The sequence below is a fragment of the Dipteris shenzhenensis genome, chromosome 7, assembly GCF_047967505.1.
Source record: "Dipteris shenzhenensis isolate YYH24624 ecotype China chromosome 7, Dip_SZ_1.0, whole genome shotgun sequence".
Taxonomy (NCBI): domain Eukaryota; kingdom Viridiplantae; phylum Streptophyta; class Polypodiopsida; order Gleicheniales; family Dipteridaceae; genus Dipteris; species Dipteris shenzhenensis.
Window position 1 is genome coordinate 3,362,740 of NC_141602.1, and position 23,958 is coordinate 3,386,697.

General features: G+C 44.1%; 1 protein-coding gene across 2 annotated transcripts in view; it reads right to left on the minus strand.

Annotated features, from left to right (window-relative positions):
* MAP1A (methionine aminopeptidase 1A) overlaps nucleotides 1–19,708 on the minus strand; it is a 216,918-nt gene extending 197,210 nt beyond the window's left edge. For both annotated transcript variants that reach the window (XM_087376968.1, XM_087376967.1), the window contains exon 1: nucleotides 19,573–19,708. The gene's annotated coding sequence lies outside the window, so the exon portion shown is untranslated. The remainder of the gene's footprint in view (nucleotides 1–19,572) is intronic.
* Between the last annotated feature and the right edge of the window lie 4,250 nt (nucleotides 19,709–23,958).

Below are 23,958 nucleotides of genomic sequence, written 5' to 3' on the forward strand. Positions count from 1 at the left end.
GTAAGTACTTGTCTGGTTCCAAAATTATCCCCCACATATTGTGGTCCATTCAAGATTATTGAAAGAATTGAACCAATGCATATAAACTAGAATTGCCTCTTGATGTTAAAGTACATCCAGTTTTTCATCTCAGTAGACTGAAAGAGTTATTGGGTCCTAATGATCAGCTTATTTCTCCTCAAGAAATAATAGAAGTTACTGATTTGACTTTTATTCCACACAAACATGAGAGTATTCTTGAATTTCGTAAAAGATAAATCGGGAATAGAACTATCACGGAATACAAGATCAAGTGGAAGGATTGTGTTGAGGAGCACTCAACGTGTTAGACTCTTTTTTTCTCAGAAAAAGCTAACTTCTATTAATGCTTTAAAAACCATACAACTAGCTTCCATTTTCTGATTTTTTCAAGATCCTTGAGTTTTTGGGCATATTGACTCCTCGCAATAATTCTAACACCCCCCTGCAATGCCAATGTGATATACAAGGAAGTGATCAATCACCAAACCAGGGGGGTGACTTGCAGATGCATGCCTACAGTGATTCAGATTGGGCTGGTGATTATGACACTAGGCAGTCCACTAGTGGCAATTGTTTCTTTTTGGGTAAAGCTTGCATTTCCTAGCTGAGCAAGAAACAATCTACAGTGGCTACCTCATCATGTGAAGCTGAGTACAGGGCAGCTTTCACAGCAACAGTTGAATGTGTCTAGCTGCGTCGTCTATTTGCTGATCTTCATTTGTCATTGGAGGGTCCTTCTCCAATTCTCACTGATAGTTAGAGTGCCATTGCAGTGGCAAAGAATCCAGTGTTTCATGCTCGCACGAAGCACATTGAGGTTCACTATCACTACGTCAGAGAGAAGTTGCATGCAGGAGAGATCAGTATGATCATTGAGTCCACACATCAAAATGTTGCAGATATTTTCACCAAAGCACTTCCACGTGAAAAGTTTGAGGCATTTCGCAGTGCCCTGAACTTATATCCGTTTGGTGATTAATCATCCTTGTACATGGCATTGGCACTACAGGGGGGTGTTAGAATTATAGATATAATTCAGCAGTGACCAATGTAATTTAATAAACTAGTTAGGGGCAGTTTTCCCTCTTTAAGAGGTTTTTCTCCCTAACCGCAGTTAGCCCACTAACTATGGTTAGTGACTACTAAGGTTTTGTCACTAGGACAAAACCTTATCTCACTCCTTCAGTTGTATCACTCTTACACTCATCTATTTGCAACTAAGCTTTCAACTCTCTCTCTCTCCCGTTTTCAGTTCTCACCTTTGCTCTCTCTCCCGATCTCACATGTGCTTCGTGTGAGCATAAAACACAGGATTCTTTGCCACTGCTATAGCACTCTGGCTATCACTGAGAATTCGAGAAGGACCCTCCAATAAGAGATGAAGATCAGCAAACAAACGACGCAGCCAAACACATACAACTGTCGCTTTAAAAGCTGCCCTGTACTCAGCTTCACATGATGAAGTAGCCACTGTAGATTGTTTCTTGCTCAGCCAAGAAATGCAAGCTTTGCCCCAAAAGAAACAATTACCACTAGTGGATTGCCTAGTGTCATAGTCTCCAACCCAATCTGAGTCAATGTAAGCATGCATTTGCAAGTCACCCCCCCTGAGAAACATCAAGCTATAAGACTTTGTGCCTTAACGGAAGATGCGTTTTACAGCCTGCCAATGTGTTGTCTTTGGGATGTGCATATACCTGCTCAAATGATTCACGTGCATCATACATAGTAAGCTTCAGCCCTAGCTCCATGGGAGTGGCTATAGGCTTACAAAAGCAATTTTTCCAACGGATGGACATTCCAAACAAAATTTGCAGCCATGGCAATAACTGAGCTTATGGTAGTCACCCAGGATGTAGGAGCAAAAGTCTCCTCGTAATCTATGCCCTTTTCTTGAGCATAGCCTTTGACAACCAGCCGTGCCTTGTACCTTTCAATGGACCCATCTGGCTTCCTTTCCACTTTGAAAACCCATTTGGTACTAATGGCATGTTTCTCTGGTGGCAAATCCACAACATCCCAAGTCTGAATTTTCTCAATGGACTTAGGACTACAATTCATTGTGCATGGCATTCATCCAATGCACATCATCCTGGCTTCTTCAAAAGAGTCAGGTTCTTCTTCATCAAGAAGAGTACCTACAAGCTGCTATCTCAACAGAAAGAGCCCCCCTTGCGTGCCTTGCTACACTACGAGTCCTACCAAGCAAAGGTGCCTCAAGTCTACTCTCCATGAGAGTCTGTAGCAACCAATTTGGAACTGTTTTGGCTGCATGTATCTCTTGAATCTCTTGCCTGACAACCTTGTGGAGGAACAAAATCAGCATGTGGCTGAATCGCGGCATGTGGACCAAGAGGAGGTTGCTGTAAATTCTGATTTTCAGCATGAGCCTCAAATGGAGAACCAAAAGCTATAGGAAGCATCCCCTCAAAAGCATCATCTGAAGAAGCTGGAATAGAAAATTCAGCATGTGTATGTGCTGAATTCTCTGAAAAAATAACATCTCTACTCACAAAAATCTTGCGAGTGGCAGGATTGTAGAGACGATAGCCTCTGCTTTGTGCACTATACCCAACAAAGATACACTTAAGTGCTTTATCTGACAACTTATGTCGAAACTCCATAGGCACATGGACATATGCAACATAACCAACCAGAGTGATCCACTGAAGGCTTTCTCCCATGCCAAGCCTCATAGGGAGTGATTGTCTTCAAAGTCTTTGTGGGAGCCCGATCCAAAACATAATTGGCACACATGAGGCCTTCGAGCCAAAATCTATGAGGCAACTTCTTACTAGTAAGCATGCATCTATCCATCTCTATGAGTGCAATTTTTTCGCTCAACTTTACCATTTTGCTGAGGTGTAAGCCTCGTTGTAAGCTGATGTGTGATGCATTTCTCCTTTATAAATGCCTCAAATTCATGAGACATATACTCCCCGCCTCTGTCAATGCGAAGTGTCTACACCTTGAGTCTTGTCTCATTTTCAACCATGGCCACAAAGTGTTTAAATGCATAAACACATCTGATTTTTTCTTCAGGCCATAGACCCAAGTATAATTGGTGTAGTCATCTATGAATGTAACATAATCGAGATAACCACCAAAAGCAGGTGTCCTCATGGGACCGCAGACATCACTATGTATGAGCTGTAATTTGCGAGTAGCTCTTATTGCACCACCCTTTTAAAGGGAAATCTATGCATCTTGCCAAGGATGCATCCATCACATGCATGAGGAGGAGTTGACTCCAAAGGAGGCAATGCATCAACCATAGCATGCTTCTGAGGTGTCATCAAGCTGCCATAGCTCATGTGCCCATATCTGGCATGCCATAACTCTGCATTCTGCATCGCAGCAATGGGAGTGCTCACTAAAAGTGCAAGATCGGATCTTCTCTCATAAATGTCAAGCTGAAAAAGACCCCGATACAAAGTGCCAGACAACATCAAAGCATAGTCATTCTCTTTGTCTCGGACTGCAGACTTAGCATCATCAAATATGACCTGAAATCCTCCTCGATTGAGAGAGGACACTAAAAGTAAATTCTTCTTTATACCTAGCACATAAAGAACATCAGTAATTCTGAAATATGTGCCATCCATGGAGGTGAGTATGATGTCACCCACTCCACACACTGAATTGTTTGCACATGTCACCTTCTTTTTAGCAGGTGGTGCATGCAGAGATGCAATAAGACTATTCCTTGAAGTGATGTGCTTGGAAGCACCACTCTCAAAATACCAAGTGTTCAGTGTCTCATTGACACTGAAAGAGCATGCATCCTTTGAAGGGTCATAGCTGCAAGTAAAGAAAGCAGACTGGTCATCCTCAAGAGTGGCTGTAGCATCTGAACTAGCCACTGGAAAATCTGAAATGCAAGACAAAAAGGCATGATGCTCTTCCACAAAGTTGGCTGTAACATCCCCTCCATCATGTGCATTAGGAGCTGAAGCATCTGAGACACCCAAACCCGAATCCTTTTTCTTCTCCTTAGCTATTCGCTTCTTGCATTCACCAATGTAATGACCCAGCTTCTTGCAGTAGTGACAAATGCCCTTCCTCTTAGGCTTCTCTACATCACCTTTAGCCTTAAGAGAGGACTGTCCTAAATCAGCTTTATGCTGATGTGTGGGCTGATTTCCATGTTGCTTTTGCTGCCCTTTTCCTTTGGGCCTGAACTTTGAAAGCATGGCATGCTCGCCAACCCGTCTTGCCATGTTCTTTCTTGACTGCTCCTCCTGCAACAAGAGCCCTACCAACTTGTGAAGAGAGAGAGGATTGCTACCCCCCCTCCCTCAATGACAAATTCAGCGAGGTATGGAAACCGAGATAAGACATAGGAAAAGAATTCAGAGTGGTGGTAATCATCTCTGAATCCGGAATAATGCAATCTTCGTCACAAAAACACTCTGCAGACACTCTCTCTTGCTCTGCCTCTCTCTGCAGATACACTAGGGCCCAGGACAATCGTCGGGCTAGACCCCCCCCCCCCCCCAAGTTTTTATTTATCAAGAGAAACTGGGTACAAGAGTTCAGCGTAGAGCTGTCTCTCTCAAAATCCAAAAACGTGAATCAATATTATAAGAGCTTTAAGCTCCTTCCAAAATGGCAACATGCCACTTGTCTAAAATCTAGACTACGTCCTATTACATGCCTCTAAGGGCAATTTCTGGGGTCTTCGTAGCACTTGGTCACGCGGGTGGCCTTCGAAATACTTGCTACGCTCCAAATTACTTGGGTCTTTAGCCCCTCATAGTACCTACAACAATTAATTAAAGTGCACCACCATGGCACCCATTAATTGTTAGTGCTTTGCATGCAAATAATAAACTGTGGACTAATCCTAGTCACAGGTGGGCGTCTCCAGCACTGAATAAACATATGAACGAAACATAGAACACAATCCTTGGTCGACCGAAGTCAACCCTCTAGGTCATAATTAAGGAGCTTTGACCAATGGTCATGGCGCCTTAATTATGGCCAAGTTTCTCCAACCGAAGTTGGCACAACTTGATTAACTGTAGTTAACCCTCTTGGCGTATGCCAAGCCTCGTTGACCGAAGTCAACACTCTGACCATAGTCAGCTCTGAGTTCTTTGGTTAACCGCAATTAACTCTCTTGGTAAAAAACCACAGAGTCAAGTACCTTTGACCGTAGTCACTTCTTTGACCATAATTAACACATATAAAAACTCTTTAACTATGATCAGATAAATGGTCAACTGTACTTTGACTTAGGATATTTACATTGTGGTGACATCCCCTCAGCTTCTATTCAGTTGACCTCAACTGAAAAGCTTCCTTGTAAACATCCAAAAGGTGTGGATGATCGGACAACATGTCTTCATCCATCCACTTGGCATCTAATGCCGTATAGTTCTTGAATTTTACAAGGTATCTGTAAAATTCCTTGCCCTGTCGGCCTTTGCGTACAGTATGGTACACAATCTGCTCTAGCTGAAGGACCTCCTCCAGCTCATCCACTTTTGGTGGATCCTCTGATATTGCCTCTGTAGGCTCTGGCCCCTGAAATTTCTTTAGAAGACTCACATGGAATGCATTGTGAATCCTCCAATGCTCTAGCAATGCTAACCTGTATGCAACCTCATTTATTCTTTCGATAACCCTGAAAGGTGTTGGAATATGGAAGCAAGAACTAGAACTAGAAACTGGAAATGAAATAACAAGACTGAAAGACTAGAAATACCTTGAGAAGAGTGTAGACAAGACACAAGCTAGACTGATAGATTAGAATGATGTGACCCATTGAATATATGGGCCAAAGTACAAGACATAAAGCAAGAGTGCTTATGGGATAATTATAGAAGTGCCACATGGCACACACTCAAGACATAAAGACTAGACTTAGACTTAGACTTAGTCTTAGACTAATGTAGACTAGGAAATAGTACACTTAGTGTGCACTTATCTCCAACACCCTCCTTAAGTGGACACTAGGAGTAAGACAGAAAGACAAGACAGACATAAAGACTGATAGACTGAGAGACAAGATAGAAAACATGACAGACAAAAGATCCTGAGACACCCCTCCTCAAGTGATATCCTCATATGGGTCCACAAGGGTAGGGACAAGATGGATCTAAAACACAGTCAGATTGATAGACAAATAGACAGACAGACAAGACTAGATAGACAGAAGACTGACTGTAGACAAATAGAAAGACCAAGACACTAGAACCCCTTGACCTACATCATCGGTGGTCAAGGTGGTAGACAAAACATAGAAGTAATCAGAAAGCCCACTTCTCATCATGTGAGGAAGGAACAGCAGGATCAGCTGATGGAGATGTTGCAGCAACATGGGCTGAGGTGGATACAGGAGCTGATGTAGAGGTTTTGGAGTAGCAGTCCCTCTCCCGGTGATTATCATGGCCACAAATGGTGCATGGATGAGCCTTGAAACAGTCCTTCTCCACATGATTAGTTTTGCCACAATGGGTGCAAGGCTTTCTTACCTTAGAACTTCCTTTCTTTGCTAAAAATGCAGTGTCAGTTACCTTTCGTTGTTGAGTTCTTTCTTCCTCTTGGAGAGCATTGATGATACCCTCAAGAGAAGGATTATTATGATACTTGAAGGTAGTGACAAGAGTAGCATAGGAGTCAGGTAAGCTTTTGAGAAGCACAGCAATAGCAATATCTTCGGAGATGGGAGATTTGACTGACGCAAGCTGAACCATAAGACTGCGAAGATAATTGACATGAGAGGCTATAGTAGCTCCTTCCTGCATATGTAGATCAAAGAATGAGATCATAAGTGCAATCTTAGAGTTTTTAGATCGGGCTCCAAAAAGAGTGTCCAAAATGATCCATGCTTGAGGAGCAGACTGTATGTCGGAGATGTGATGAATGTAATCATCTCCAAGGCCAAGCAATATGATAGCATAGGCTTTGTCGTTCTTGGCAGCAACAACTTGCTCAGATGGACCTTCGGGAGCATCACGGTGAACAATGTCCCAAAGGCCTTCTTTCATAAGATGGCACTTGATTTTGATCTGCCAAGTATGAAAGTTGGACCCATTGAATTTGTCGATAGATATGAGAGAATGAGAGGAAGATGCCATGTGGGAAGGTCTTACCTCTTGCTAGGATGCAAGGGCAGTGTCTATTCCCTTACAATATTGCAGAAAATAAATGAGAGGAAGAGATCCCAGAAGCCGGTCCTCTCACCACTTTGTCAGGGCCATAGCATATGACAGCCCATCGAAGTAGGAGGAACCAGCAGTTTGCAGATATGAGGATTAAAAAGGACTGCTCAGCAAACTGAAAGAGACAATGTACAGTACCTTAGCAAGAACTGAATGCAGAACTGAATGCAGGTTGGGCAGAGATAAAAAAACTTCAGCTCCTCCTTTATTTCGAACAGAAAAGGTACGGGCAGCAGCTTCAGAAAGTCGTGGGCAGCTCCTTCAGCTCACAAAATCAGGACAGAAATGGCAGGCAGATCTGCAGCAGTAGAGGCCACCTGAACTGGTACAACGGGTGCAGGTACAGCACTGGTACAACGGGTGCAGGTACGTACGGACGACGTCGAAGTACAGACGGCGTACGGTCACAGCGGAGTACGGACGCCTGTACGGACGGCGCTGATCTGTCAAGAGCGACAGTAGGAGCGGGTGCAGATGTGACAGCAGGTTCGCACAGATCTGGAGCTCAGATCTGGCAGAAATGATGCGCAGATCTGGCGCAGATCTGGAGCAGAAACACACAGATCTGTCGCGTAGATCTGGAGTGCAATGGCGGGGCAGAAAGAGGGGAAAATGTGAAGAGGGAGCGCAGATCTTGAGCGGGAGAGAGATCTGAGAAAAGGCAGACTGAGGGGAGAGAAGAGGAAGAAGAGGGATCAACCTAGCTCTGATACCATGTTGGAATATGGAAGCAAGAACTAGAACTAGAAACTGGAAATGAAATAACAAGACTGAAAGACTAGAAATACCTTGAGAAGAGTGTAGACAAGACACAAGCTAGACTGATAGATTAGAATGATGTGACCCATTGAATATATGGGCCAAAGTACAAGACATAAAGCAAGAGTGCTTATGGGATAATTGTAGAAGTGCCACATGGCACACACTCAAGACATAAAGACTAGACTTAGACTTAGACTTAGTCTTAGACTAATGTAGACTAGGAAATAATACACTTAGTGTGCACTTATCTCCAACAAAAGGGCCATAGTATTTGGGAGATAACTTTGCATACACTTAAACTTGCAGAGCCTAGCTTTCTCAAACTTTAAAAGTACCGAATCCCCTTCCTTGAGATTTAACTGTCTCTTATGCTTATCTGCAGCTCTTTTATGCTTCTCTTGAGACCTTTCAATTGTTGTCCGGACTTGGCTGTAAGCTGTCTAGAGGTCTCTCACAAACTGATCAGCTGCAAATATTTCGTCCTTGGTCCTTGGGATAGGTGGCAGAATCACCTTCCCATAGATGATCTCAAAGGGGGCTTTCCCTGTAGAGCTGTGTACTGTATTATTGTAAGCAAACTCTACCAACGGTAGGTACTTTTCTAAGTCTGAACCTCGGTCACCCACGTAGCATTTCAGCATATCCAATGCTGTAGAATTTGCTACTTCACTTTGACCATCTGTCTGGGGATGGAAAGAAGAAGAAAAATTCAGATTCGTCCCCATATTATCAAATAAAGCTCTCCAGAATAGACTGGTCATTCTGGGATCTCGATCACTGACAATGGACTTAGGCATACCATGGTGCTTAAAGATCTATGCCATGAAAAGCTTAGCCATATGATCTGCCTTTATGATTTTGCGAACCGGAATGAATCTATCAATGACAGTCCAAATCCCATCATTCCCTGACTTTGATCTTGGCAAATCAAAAATGAAGTCCATTGCAATACTTTCCCACGATGCCTGAGGCACGGGAAGAGGCATAAGTAGGCCAGGTGCCTTCCGTCTATCATACTTCACGTTCTGACACGTAAGGCATTCAGTAATAGATTGATGTATATCTTTCCGCATCCCTGGCCAAAAAGAAATACCTCTCTAGTGCTTGAGTAGTTGCTGTAATTCCTCTATGTCCAGCATATGGAGGTGCATGGCATTCCTTCAAATTATTTTTCCTCATCTCTTGAGTGATGCGTAGACAGTCATCTTTCATGAGATACCCATCTTTCAAGGAATAGTGACTGGTGGACTATCCCTCTTGCATTTGCTGTAAAATCTCACCAAAATCTGCATCGTTTAGCATATTGCTCTCCGTGTCTTCCAGGTCATGATGATAAGCAATAGTCCCATTGTTGACCTGGGGTCTTCGGGACAAGGCATCTACCACTCTGTTCCAAACTCCTAGAATATGGACAATCTGAAAATGGTACATTGACAGCATGTTTGCTCATTTCATATGCTTCTCGGAAAGCTTTGTCTGAGTCAAAAAGTATCTCAGACTTTGGCGATATGTTTTAACTGTAAAATCTGCACCCAAAAGATAATGCTTCCATGTATGGATGGCATGAATTACAGCCAATAACTCTTTCTCATCGATTCCCAGATATCTCTCTGCATCCCGGAGTCCTGCTCTCATAGGCCACTACATGACCATTCTGATGCAATGCAGCCCCAACACATTCCCCACAAGCAGCATCACAATCCACATCAAATGGCTGATATAAATCTGGAACTATCAAGATGGTTCTGTGGTCAGTCTCTCTTTGAGTGTGATGAATGCTGTCTTTTGAGGAATTCCCCATCTGAAAGCTGCATTTTTTTTAGTAGATCGTGGAGTGGAGTGGCTATATCTGCAAAAGACCTGATAAATCTTCTGTAGTAAGAACACAGGCCTAGGAAACTTCGAACTTCATGCACAGTTTTCAGCTCTAGCCATTCCTGAATGGCACGGATCTTTGCCGGATCTGTATCCCATCTTTGGATGTTATATGCCCCAAGTAATGGATTTCTTCCAAAAAGAATTCACTTTTCTTGCTGTTTGCAAAGAGCTTATGATTTCTCAGCTCTTGAAACACCATAGCAAGATGTTCCTTGTGCTCTTCTTTGGACTTAGAAAAGACAATTATGTCATCGAAGAAAGTACCAGTGAACTATCTGTAGGGTCGGAAGATACGATCCATCATCCTATTGAAAGTAGCTGGGGCATTTGTCAATCCAAAAGACATCACCAAATACTCATACAACCCAAAAGTAGTGTGGAACGCTGTCTTGTGCACATCCTGAGGCTGTATCCTCACTTGGTGATAGCCACTCTTCAGATCTATCCTGCTGAAAACTGAAGCTCCATGTAACTGACCCAGCACATCATCAATGCGCGAAATAGGGAATCTATTCTTGATGGTCATTTTGTTCAGTGCGCGGTAATCGACGCACATACGGAATGAGCCATCTTTCTTCTATACTAGCAGTACATGCGAACAAAAAAGAAAGAACTGGGCTGAATCAGCCCCTTAGACAACAAGTCCTGCACCTAAGTCATAATCTCTTCTCGCTGGGTTGCACTAACTCTGTATGGGGGCCTATTCGGTGGCTCGCTGCCAGGAATGAGTTCTATGCCATGATCCTCAGGTCTTTCAGGGAGAAAAGCAATCTTTAAAATTTTCAAGAAACTGAAATTTATTCTGATCTGCCTCACTTATTTCAGCATGCATTTCCATATCTCTCTCTTTTACAAAAATCATGCAAGCCGAAACTGCATACTTTATTTCTTTTCCAACAGAACTATTTGATACAATGGGAATAGTTTCCCCTCTATTCCTAGCAACCACACGATGTACTTTGCCCCTATGTACAAACTCCAGCACTCTTTCAGGAAGAGTCAACTTCACTGCCTTGCGATGAAACCAAGGCATACCCAAAACAACATCATGATGTTTCAGTGGAGAAATGAAGAAGTCTTTCTCATCCACATAACTCTATACATGAAGACGGAGCTTCCCTATCAAGGTAGTGACTGGCACAAGGTTCCCACAGAGCATCTGATCGATATCTAAAGCCCTGCTCAACTCCTCCATCTTTATTCCCAACCTCAAGGCTAGATCCTCTGATATAAAGTTATCAGTAGCCCTTGGATCAAATAAAATCGGCGCTTGCTGGTCTCTGACTTTGCCCCAAGATAGCAGCAATTCTCATTCCTCTTGTTTAAAACATGACCCAATATGTCAGAAATCCCTCCTGCCATTGGCTTTTGCGGTCACCATGGCTTCTCTGCCTCTTTTCCCTTCGAAGTTGAAGGCTTTTCTAGACATTGGGCAGCCACATGCCCCTCTTTGCCACACCTAAAGCATTTACCCTCTTTCCTGAAAGCTTCAATCTGTTCAGGGGTAAATTGTGGTCTTCCCTTATAGGGCTTTTGCACTTCGTTTCCCCTCGACTTCTGAGGCTGAAACCCCCTCCTCTAAGCCTTGGGAAACTCTCTTGTTTCAAGCTTGGGGGTCACTGGCTTTTTATCCCCCGGTAACCCTACCTGTACTGAAGGCACACTAGTAGGATCCTGCATGTACATGAGACTAGCCACATTGGCTGAATGCATAAGATCTGATATTTCTTTAATATCTTTGGTGTTCACTTGGGCCTCTATCTTTAGAGTGAGTCTTGCCCTGTACTTCCTGAGTTGAGTCTTGTCAGAAATATTCTTGAAAGGCGAAACCTGCAAGTATGCGTCCCAAAATTTCTGGTTGTAAGACTCAACTGTATCTTGTGCTTCCTTATGAATGCTCTCCCAACCCAGAAGGACATGATCCCGAAACTGTTTGGGAATAAACCGTTTATAGAAAGCTTTCTTTAAGTCCTTCCATTTCCTGGGGGCTACATAATTGGCTGTTTTAGCTATCCACCATGCACTCGCTGTACCAGTCAAGTGTAAACCAACCATACGAAGCTTTGGGGACTCACTAAAATTTTCCAGGATGAAAGCAGCATCAAACTACCTTATGAACTGAATAGCCTTTTCAACTTGGCCATACCGGCCATTGTAAGTGGCAAATCTTACTAACTTTCCACCGTCCTTGAATTCTTTAGTCTCTACCTTCCTACTAGACTTCTTCTTCTTCTTCTGTTTCTTCTTTGACTGTCAAGATCCCGAAGAAGGAGGTGATGTCAAGGATGAAGAGGTAGAGCTAGAAGATGAAGACGAACTGGATGAACTGTGATGATGCTTCGCCTTCTTCTTCTTGGGAAGAGGACCTCCTCTTTTCCTCTTTTTGCCCACCACCACTTCTTCCTTATCTGCTCCAGAGGGAGGCTTCTCTAGTTTTCCTCAAAGAGAGGTTGTACCATCCTACGAAACAAGGGATCGCTTGTTGCCTCTCCCAACTGAGTAATCAACTCTCTGTAGGCATTCTCTTTTTTTAATCTGTAAAGCCTCAGCCTGCTGTACCTGGTTAGACTCTGCCATTCCCTCATGGGATGATTGGGCATGCTACTGTGAAGCCATCGCTGCAACTTGTCTGAGATCTGCACCTCTCTCACACACACTGTGTAAGCAACTGATGCACTCAACCTTCGCTTTTTTTTCCAAAGAGAAAGTTCCTCAACAAGAGGTGTCTTGCATTCACAACTTGTGCCAATAATGGGCTGTCAACTCAAAGCATAAACCCACAAAGTTGCCAAAGCATCCACAACTATATTGCCCCTTTTCTCGCTGCTGCAAAAAGCACTGAGCATGCATCTGATTCCATTTTCTGAGCACAAAGGCATGCATTCCTTTACTTGTGCAAATCTTTGATTTTACTTTGTTTCTGCTGCTTTTCAGACAGTAAAAGTCTGACAGGTTGGTGAAAACTGCTGACAGAAACAATCTCTGTAACCGTCTTTTTCTTTTCTTTTTTTTTCTTGACAGTAACTAGATGAAGTAACCGGTTGGTTACACTAACCAAACTGACTCGTTTTGTTTTGGTTTGGTTAGTCTACAACTAGACTAACTGGACTGATCATAGTCTGGTTACAGTGACTAGATTAGCCTGGTTGGGTCAACTAACTGGACCTCTAACCAATCCACTAACCACATTTATGTTAGCTTAACCTCAAGTCTGCCACCTCAGCTGTCTAGCTAGCACTCCAAGTCAGCTGCCACATATCCGGACTGCCACGTCATCCACTGAGCTGTCTACCATATCAGCTAATCTGTCCATCTCAGCTATCTGCCAACATGGACTGCCATGTCATCCACACGTGTGCCACATCAGCACCTGCACATGCATGCCACCTAGCTGCCATGTCAGCCCGCACGTGTGGCCGCCATGTCACCTTGGTTGCCACGCTGGCTGTCACGTCAGCCTAAGATTCAAACTTTGGCTGGCTCATTGACGTCGCGCGTCGCACCTTGCGGAGAATCTGTAGCGGGACCTTCTGGAGAATCCGTCACGGGAGGTTCTGTGTGCACACAGAGAATCAACGGCGGAAGAAAACAAAAACTTTTGCACATTTATCGTTGCGCCATTGCCAAGTGTTCGGAGAGCCTCTACGTGCGCCTTTTTCACGGGGCCATGAAAGAGAAACTACCACACTCCTGATTATGGCATCAGCACAAATGGCTCAGCCCTGACACTAATCTGATTTCTCCCTGCGTGGGTTCTCCATCAGACACCTGAGCAATCCAAGGCACCTAGCGTAGTCTTTCAGTTGACGCCTCAGGACCCAGATGATGGAATTCTTCACACCTATGTCCTAGACTAATGCCAATCTGAATTTGCGTTGGCTCTTCTCTTCTGTGGTCTCTCAACCAACAAAAACTCCCGTCAGAGATATCCTACACTTGATCAAAAAACTGTGAAGCCACGCTCTGATACCAATGCAATCTTCATCACAAAAACACTCTGCAAACACTCTCTTGCTCTCCCTCTCTCCCTCTCTCTACAGATACACTAGGGCCCAGAACAATCGTCAGGCTAGACCCCCCCAAAGGTTTTTATTCATCAAGAGAAACTGGGTACAAGAGTTCAGCGTAGAGCTATGTCTCTCAAAATCCAAAAACGTGAATCAATATTACAAGAGCTTCGAGCTCCTTCCAAAATGGCAACATGCCACTTGTCTAACATCTAGACTACGTCCTATTACAATTTCTGGGGTCTTCATAGGATGTGGTCCAAGTCACTAGAAGGGCACGTGACACAGAAGACCCACGATGCAAAGCTCCGAAATGGGCTGGTTGTGCAATCTGAACACGATATTGTGTGATAGATGATGCCTGAGGTGTCCTTGAAGGGACTGGGGCATTACCAAGGGTTTCCATGCTTTAAGGAGGGGGCTTTCATTTGCTGTAATTTGATAATGAGCAGCAAATAACAATATGAAAGCGAATTCTGAGAAACAGAATGGAAAGAATCCACCTGGCATAGATTAGATCTGCCTGACTGTGCTGAAAAGCGTGTACCAGCAGTGGGCTTCGGGCTGGAAAAAGTACAACATCAATTGCGAGTTGAAGGAGATCCTGATGTCGAGTTGGTAGAAGACAATAGTCAGGCTTCAAATTTTGAAAGTAGGGTTTGCTTTAGAGGAAGGCGATTCAGCGACCAAACAGTCCGGTTGTGGGCAGAATATGTTGCCAGCAAAACCACGAACCACCCAGGATCTCGATCTGTTGTGTAGAGGCGAGATTGTCTTGTACAAGAGGGGCTGGCTGAGGAGATTTGCTGGACATCAAGGCTTCTGTTCGCAGGCTGAGATGGCGGGGTGAAGAGATAGAGCAGGCTGTGCAGAGATTGGCATCAAGCTGTCACTCTTCAGAGACGGTGGAAAACATCCATGGCTGAGCAAAGGCTGGCGAACAGATTCAGCAGGCTGAGGGCAGGATTGGTGTGACTATGGAAGGCCGCCAAGGGTTGAGCAAAGCCTGGAAACAGAAGTGTTGGTGGTAAGCAGGCTTGGCGTGGGCTGGCAAGCAGAAATCGACAAGGGGGGGAGCAGAAATCGGCGTGATAAGCTGTATGGAGCAGTAGGCGCGACTTTCGAGAAGCGGGCACGACTTTCGAGATGACTCTGGCCGATTTGCGATGGCTAAAATAACTGCTAGGCCGCCTTGCTTTTCCCAAAAATTAAAGGCTGGGTTACTTGAATGCAAGGGTAGTCTTGGGCTGGGCCTTCGGTGTAGGGCTGGTTGCCCTTTTTAGGCCCTCTAGGTACCCTTTTGTAGGTTGGTGCTTGGTGCCAAAGGGTGTGCCTATTCTAAAGGGTGTGACCCTTGGAATAGGTATACCATTTCATGAAGGGCTGTAACCCTATTTTAAAGAAGGGTGTCCCTACACGAAAAGATATGTCCTTTTTCCACGATGGGGTGTGTCCCTTGGGTGAGGAGTCACAAAACTCTTCATCAAAAGGTGCGTCCGATGGTGAAAAAGGTGCGTCCCTTGGTTTTGGGACAGCCCAAGCACATCAAAAGACACGATTTTTCTCGTGTCCATTCACATCAACTCGTGATGTGAGGGAGATGGAGAGGCCACTGATGACTTTAGGTGGGGTTGGCGCTAAAAAATTTTACGCTCATTCTCTCCATCTCTTCCATGCACAACGTGCATGGATATCCTTCTACCGGAAAGAGATGTATCAGATAGGCGCTAGAAGGTGGAGGGCATTTCCTACAGGCAGGAGCGAAATTTGCTCTGATACCACTTTAAGAAATCCTAGATTTACTATATTTAGAAATGTGCTAAGGAATAGAAAAGGAGACTGAAATAGCAGAGAACACAAAATATTTGTATTGCTTGAGTGTCTGTAGTGTGTCATCCATACAGTTGGGCCTCTCTTATATAGAGAGTGAAGAGTCACACATGAAAAGGTGTGTACTCCAAGTGTATGTGCATGAAGAGGTGTGTACCCCTTGTGAAGGGTGTGACCCTTCATGAGAGGGTACATTACAATGGTAGTGTCTCATCAATAGAATGTCTCTTGTGAAGGGTTGTGCCTCATAGGAAGTGTCCCGTCGAAAGGGCATACCCTTCCACAAGTGTCCATTCATCAAACCATCCATAAGTCTAAGGTATAGAGAAAGGAATACGTCACTGATCGTGACAATGCGAGTGGCCTTCGAAATACTTGCTACGCTCCAAATTACTTGGGTCTTTAGCCCCTCATAGTACCTGCAACAATTAATTAAAGTGCACCACCATGGCACCTATTAATTGTTAGCGCTTTGCATGCAAATAATAAACTGTGGACTAATCCTAGTCAGAGGTGGTCGTCCCTAACACTGAATAAACATATGAACAGAACATAGAACACAATCCTTGGTCGACCGAAGTCAACTCTCTTGGTTGTAATTAAGGAGCTTTGACCAATGGTTGTGGTGCCTTAATTATGGCCAAGTCTCTCCAACCGAAGCTGGCACATCTTTCCAACCGAAGTTGGCACAACTTGATTAACTGTAGTTAACCCTCTTGGCGTATGCCAAGCCTCGTTGACCGAAGTCAACACTCTCTGATCGTAGTCAGCTCTGTTGTTCTCTAGTTAACCGCAATTAACCCTCTTGGTAATAAACCAAGTCTCCCCGACCGAAGTCAAGCTTACTTGACCAGAGTTAAGAATCTTTGACCGTAGTCACTTCTTTGACCATTAAAAGATTTCTTTGACCATAATTAACACATATAAAAACTCTTTAATTATGATCAGATAAATGGTCAACTATACTTTCACTTAGGATATTTACATTGTGGTGACAAATAATCTCATCTATATTCAGCAACTGTTCCCTCAAATCCTAAAGTTTTGTGAGGTGAGCATTCATGGAATCTCCCGTGTGAGGCCCAAGGGAGTGGCTTCTGGATGAACCTGTCTGCTCCTGGACTTGCTGGATAGTTGGATGTGAAATGAGGCCTAGGGCCTCTCCTTTGTTAGAAAATACCCAATAGAGGGTACGCACAACGGAAGACTTATAGTAATGCCCAGGAGCTCACACAGTGTGCAGTGTGGGGTGTGGAATCACAAACTTCTTTACTTATATGCATTCAATAGATGTGCAGACTCATCAATAGGCAATGAACCAACCAGATAGAGAAACCACCAAAATATATATTTCCGTCCAAAACTATGGACACAATACAAGAGAGATAGATCCTCTGATCTTACCACAAGGTCCTTCTCCTATCAGCTGGCTATCTCTAGACTCGAGCCCGCGTGCTCCACCTGGAGCTTCTGTAGACTTTCTGTCCATTGTGTTCTTCTCCACCTTACTGCCTGTGAATCAGCCTAGGTGGGCAGCCCTTGCCAAGCTTTGTCTGCAGCACACAGGTCCCTGTTCCACTGCTCCAACATGCTTGTGAATGGCTGCTCCAGAAGATGATGATCCCAGCACCTTGCTGCCCTAGAAGACAGCCAAGGTCCGGCCTCTTCCCGGCTAAGTCTGCAGCACTTGTTGCACTCTCTCACCTCCTGTAGATAGGCCCAAAGAGTAGGCTCCCTGCTGCTCCTTTCTGCCCTGGAACTGCTGGCTATGCTGGATGCTGAAATGAGGCCTAAGCCTCTCCTTTTAAAGGCCCTAAGGCCTGGCAAAAATACCGACTGGTCAGCCCTATTTTGGCCGACTCAGTCTGTCTGAAAACCGACCCCACAGCTCCCCATTTATGGGGCTGTGGGCTGCCCTTTTGGGGCTGTGTGCTGCCCTTTTGGGGCTGTGTGCTGGCCGACTTTGATTGGCCAGCCGACCAGCCTGCTAGCCCTATATAAAGGGCAGGGTACTGCCTTATTTGCTTATGCAGGGGGCATTCCACTGACCAGCCCATAACCAGGCCTGTCTAGCTGGCTATACCCAGTCCAATCAGCCTATCTACACAGGCCGACCCTGCTGCTGCCATATCCAGAGCATGTTGCAGGCCATGTGCCTGCCCACAAACCTCGCTCAATAGCTCTCCATGTAGGCTTCTGTACCTCGAGATACCCCACCAACCATGAATGCTCCAGATCTGTCCCAGATCCACACATCTACACACATCTAGGTAATCTCTCTTTGGGCACATCCTGCCCTAGGTCTCCCTCCCCCACGCACTCCTCATTTGAAAGCTTACAAATGGGGAGGTGACCTTTCCAACATCCTTTTATAGGCCCCCAAGGGGCTGGCAAAAAACCAACCAGCCTGCAGCAAACTGGCCGACCAGTCTGTGGCTGGTCCAGCCCTATAAAGGCTCACAACACTAGGCCCCTTCAGCGCCATTTGCAGGGCCGACCTGCCACGTGGCATTGCGCCACTGGCCAGGGCCCTACTGCCCTAGATTCAGGGCCTTTTGTAGGCCTCACACCTGCCCATAGCCTCTGCCATCTGCCCCGCATCTTTCTTCATGCAGGCGCCTACCTGCTGCAGCATCCTTGCCTCCTCCCAGGCCTATACCAGCCCAGTACAGCCACGTATGCATTCCGTACCTTCTCCGTACTGAAGCGTTGTCTGTCCTTGCTGGTAATCCCTGCGCAATCAGGCTGCTGCAGGTCCCGTACTGTTCCTTTAGGGATCCTCCTCTATTGGCTGTGAGGTGCTGCCCATGTGGCAGCCCCATCCCTCTCTCTTCTCTAGGCATCTTCTGCCCTAGGTCTCCCTCCCCCACGCTCTGGGGCTTACAAATGGGGAGGTGACCATTCCAACAATAGCTGCAATGCAACTGTCCTTACCTTGACACCAATTCTATGTCCCCTATAAGCCGAGAAGAGGCACAGAAAGATAGAACTTATTTAACCCCACGTCTGCAACCTGCATTGCCTTCCTTGCTTCCCGTTGACCACGTTAACTCCAATGTTGACCACGATAGTTCCCTGGCAAAAACGGAAACTCCAGCTCATCAGGGGAGGCAAGGAAGCCTGCAATATGTACTAGAGAACAGGATTGTCAATGTGCCTGTAAAGCCCTCAAACACGTTCCAAAACATCAACTTTGGAGAGACCAACGCTTCTTCTCTCTTGGTGTCCACACTGTCCACACACTATCCAGCCGAGGATTAAGGAACGCATGGCAGCTGAAATGTATACGCTGGCAGGGGTCAAGTAAAATATAGAAACTATAATTGCAAACATCAACATACTTGATAGGTGTACCTCATGATACAAGCATGCCCTTGCTTGCTCCACCTGTGCTGAAAACTATGCCTTCCAATCAATCTGAAATCGCTAAGGGATGCTACCATCTGAGATGCATGCACAAGAAAGACTCGGCAGTTGACGCATAGAAGGCAGCCCTAAAAGATGGTAACTGCTGCAGGTATAGCCGCATGGACATGCCACAAGTGGTAAGCCTTTAAAAAGGCTTGCATCGTGTTCATGACGACAAGGTGTCGCCCCATCGTCAAATTGACTGTAGTGTTAGCCTTTGGGGGATCGCCTTCAGCGCAACTAAGCATAAGTATAATAGAAAGCAGCTATATGGAATAAGAAGGCCAAGTTTATGCCAAACCACCCATAAAATTTTCCCTTGAAGGATGACAGTCGATAACTTAAACGTATTGGCACAAACACCTCGTACTCTCAGAACAAAAAGTTTGCCAATAAAAGAGCAAGCACAAACAAGAGCCAATACAAAACTCAAACAGATCTCAGAACCTGTCTCGCTGTCGCACACAAAATAAGGAGAAAAAAAAATACAAAGCAACCTTCCCGCAAGTGTGAACAAGCCCTGTCCGGCCGGCGGTGATCACACATGAAGTCCGTTGCAGATAATTCACGCAGGCAGGAATTAGTCAGTCCTATGAGATCGATAGTTGCGATTTTGATGTCAGTAGAAGAGAAAAGTCGTGCTTTGAGCTATTAGTAATGGCTCTCAAAAATTGTATTCCATTGGTGAGAGTTATCTTTCATTAATTAACCTAAGCTTATTCTATTAATTAACCTAGCTTATTCTTCCAATTAACCTAATGTATTCCCCCCCTCCCCCTCTCTCCGTTGTTCCTGCTCCGCCCGCGCTCCCTCCTCTCCTCCTTCCTCTCTGCCCGGGCTCCCTCCTCCTCCTCCCCGTCTTCCTCCCCCTCCTCTGCTCCCTCTCCTCCTCCTCCTTCTCCCCCTACTCCTTCCTCCTCCGCTCCCTGTTTTCCTCCTACCTGCTCCTCAACCCCTCCTTCCTCCTCTTTGTATGGGAGGGCTTCACAGCCCCCCTTCATATACTATACGCCTCCCTCCTCTCATCTAGTCTCCTTTATAGGTGACCTATGGACGAGGAGCTTCTCATAGAAGCTTCTAGATCTGCGGGCAAGAAGCTTCTCACGGAAGCTTCTAGAGCCCTGAAACGCAGATTAATTCAGCGATCCCCCCCTGTTGGCATAATTCGATCCCTTCCTCGGAATAAATTAATTGATTTTCGAATTAATCCTCACTGGGGGGTCCTATTAAAAGGCACTTTTAGGCAGTCTTAACTCTATTAACTTTTTGGCTTGCCTTCTCCGTAGCCTTAGCAATCGTTCTCATTGGCCTGCCCCATGGGGGTAGCCTTAGCAATGTCTGTGATTGTGTAAAGCTAAAATGAATGATTACGATAGGCAGCCTAGAAGGAAGTTTTCCTTTTCTAAGCCCTCGTTAAGCCATGTGTCGTGATTATAGGCGTTGATCTTTATGAAGATCCAAGGGTTTGAAACGTGCTACCACAACCTAGTTTTTTTATTTTTATGGGACATTGGAAGGGGTTTGACACATGGTGGTAAATGATTGGTCTTCAATTATGTGCCATTTTCATGACTCTAGCATTCGTAATTGCATGTAGACATTTGTGGATGCTCTGCGTTTGGCTTTACGCATGAAGGATGTTTTCTGCGCCATACATGCACACTGGTTTCGTGTGGAGATTTTGGCAGCTATGCAACTTCTTCTCTGCCTTTGGCCTCACCTATCGGCTTGCGTCTTCTTCATCGTTTGCCTTTACTGCCCTGGACGTGAACGAGTTTTCTGCATCGTTTTGATACATCCGGCATTTAGTACATACATGCGCACGTATTCGCGTGAACCTTGTTGGTAGACATGTGGAGCTTTTCTCTGCCTTTGGCCTTTACGGCTCTTGGCATGGAGGAGGTTTCATGCATCATTTTCAATGAATGTTGATTATCCTGCTCGTAATTTGACCTGTAATTCTTTTTATGACGGTGCTGCGTTGCTGCTAAGGTACAGCAGGTGGAGCTTCCTCATGCAAACCCGCTGGGGCGACCTCATGTAGAAGGAGAAGCGATTCACAATCGCAATTAAGGAAGCCGACCTTTTTTTCACCACTCTATGGACTGCTCAACTTAAGGACAGCTCCTGCAAATATTTGGTAAATCTTTCATGATGATTTGTGTCCATCTTCGTATAGAGAGAACATTCTTTCGTTGCCTATAAAATGGTGACAAGGGCCTCTGCTTGGCACTCAATTTTGTGATTCGAACTGTTTTGTGGAGAGCTTACCTATGGACGCTTCAAATGATTTTATGGATATCGACTCTAGTGCTTTCCAGAAGGGGAAAAACGTCTTCTGTCTTCTATTGTCTTCTCTCTATATCGTCCTTCTTTACTTATGGTTGCACGTTGTATCCTGAGAACTGTTGTTGCATTGTTTCCTGAGGCCTGTTGTTGTGTTTCATGCAGGACTTGCCAAAGCATGTCCACAGTTGTTGAAGTCTCCCATCACTCCTAGTTCTGAGAAATTACACTCTCTGGAGAAGACAAAAGAATCTTACAAGAAAGCACCTGAATTTGTCGACGGTATTCTCAAGAAGTCTATGTTCGCCATTTTGAATTTGTTGTTAATGAAAATAGGTACTGTGCACCCTTAGCTATTCATAAGCTTAATCAACGACGAATGGTAGGTAAAGCATAGTTCTTTTCATCGACGCTTCTTTTCTTTGCTCACGTATGCTTTTACAATCGTCATCCACGCATTCGTGTCTCTTAGTCCAATTTCCTGTCTATTCAATCAGACCATCTAAATTATTATGCACGTTGACCATGTGAAGGTTCTGTTGGTGTAAGCTCCATGTCTTAGTTCAAATGGCTGATATACCCTACCCATGGCCCATTCTCTTCTCTGTAATCTGCATTACCATTGTCTTCATTATTTCGTGTGTCATCCAATGTCCTTTGCGTTGGACCTACGATAGACTAAAATCACTGTCCATCTCGTACATACTTCAACTTGCTTTGGCTTTCTTTGTTCTTTGCGTATTTTATTGTTGGACAGTTAGAAGGTGGTGTAAGCTTTTTGATATCGATGGTTTAGAGGATTACGATTCTCTGGCAAAACCTACTTTGGCTTTCTCTATTCTCTGCGTATTTTATTGTTGGACAGTTAGAAGGTGGTGTAAGCTTTTTCATATCGGTGGTTTAGAGGATTATGATTCCCTGGTAAAACGTATTAAACTAAATTTGATTTCGTAGAAAACGTGGGCATGTCCTAGTCACACGCTGTTCTTTCACAAAGCAATTTGATTGGTTTTAGTTTCTTTTGGGCAATGAACTTGCAAGAATTGATGCAAAAACTATAGACTAAGCAACTGACATCGGAGAATTATGTCATTCTTCTATTATTGCAAATGGCAGCTATGCCATTGAACTGAATAAGGTTTAATATGTTTTCATGTATTGTTTTACTACATTTTCATTTTGTTTGTCTTTTTTTTTTTCCATAGGTGGCGCAGCAGCTTCTGCATGTTCTTTTATGGACAGGAGTCCATCATCGCCCACGACAAAGTCACCTCCTTGTATTTACGCTTCTCCAAGGAGGCCACCAAAGGAGAATTTGTTGAAGAACTCAGTATAAAGAAGATGAAAGATTCTTTCCAAGATGTTGTGGAAGAGGCATATGCCCAAGGTATGCTAACATTTTTTGAGAGCATTTGCTTATCTACAACTTCATAATTTTGAATGTTCTTTTGCTTTGTTTTTTGCAAGTGAGGAATCTGATACGGAAGAACCGGAATATGTTAGTATAAGCTCAACAATTACTTCATCGGTCAAACGTTGCTCTAAAACCAAACATGATAGACCTTTTGTGAAGGAAAAAGTGCCACCTAAATTAGAATGCAAAAATGTTATCATCATTGATTCAGATTGAATTTAAGTCCATGTGAAGAACTCTATTGTTCCACCATAACTAGCATATGAAATATGGACTTCATTTGTGTATTGGAGTATTAAATGGAATATATTTTCGCATTCAACGTTGATTTTAACAATGCTTCTTTGTTTAAATATGATAGCATATAAAATGTGGACTTTGCTATTTTCCTTTTAAATACGTTGATATACAAAAAAAGTTGCCACTGTTTTTTAGTAAAGACATCCATGTACTTTTGTTCGACTTGATACTTTGTAAAAAATTATTAGCAATGATACTTGCATTTTAGAGTTAGAGTTTTTTAATTCAATAGTTTGTTATGAAGTCTTACTTTCTTCAATTTTTGCATTTACAGCAAGTAAGCAACTTTTGAGCAAATATGAAAATGATGAATTGAATTCTTATAAAGGATATCAAGATGTTAGTAAACTCGTGCCCTCACCACACAACAATGCTATTGCTAAAGCAATCATACCATCAAAAGAGAATTTCGTAGGTGGAGTCAATTCATTGGTCTCATTAAACATCACTCAATTGTGTGATTGTGTGCCTCATAGATTTGTTTTCAAGGGGAAGTTACTTTGCAAGTATGGTACTTACAAAGTAATAAATCCAAAGTACCCAGTCTTTTTGAAGGGAGATCTCACAGATAGGTTTTGTTCGCACACTATAACCTTGTTGATACTAGCTACTTATATTCACCAATTTGTAAATTTCTTGCAAGTTGGTGAATTTTATAGAGTAGAGGGTGCAAGTGTTGTTCCAAAAGGAGCAACAGAGGGAGGAACTTCAAAGTTTTCCTTAATCCTTGATGCCACAACATGCATCATTAGAGGAGAGCCTTTTGATGGCAACCTTCGGTTGCTTCCAGATCACTCCTTATGCACATATGTCCCTTGGGTAGCTGAGATGATCAATTTCAACAAGTGGAATGTCTCCAATGTCATGGGCACAGTTGGCATTG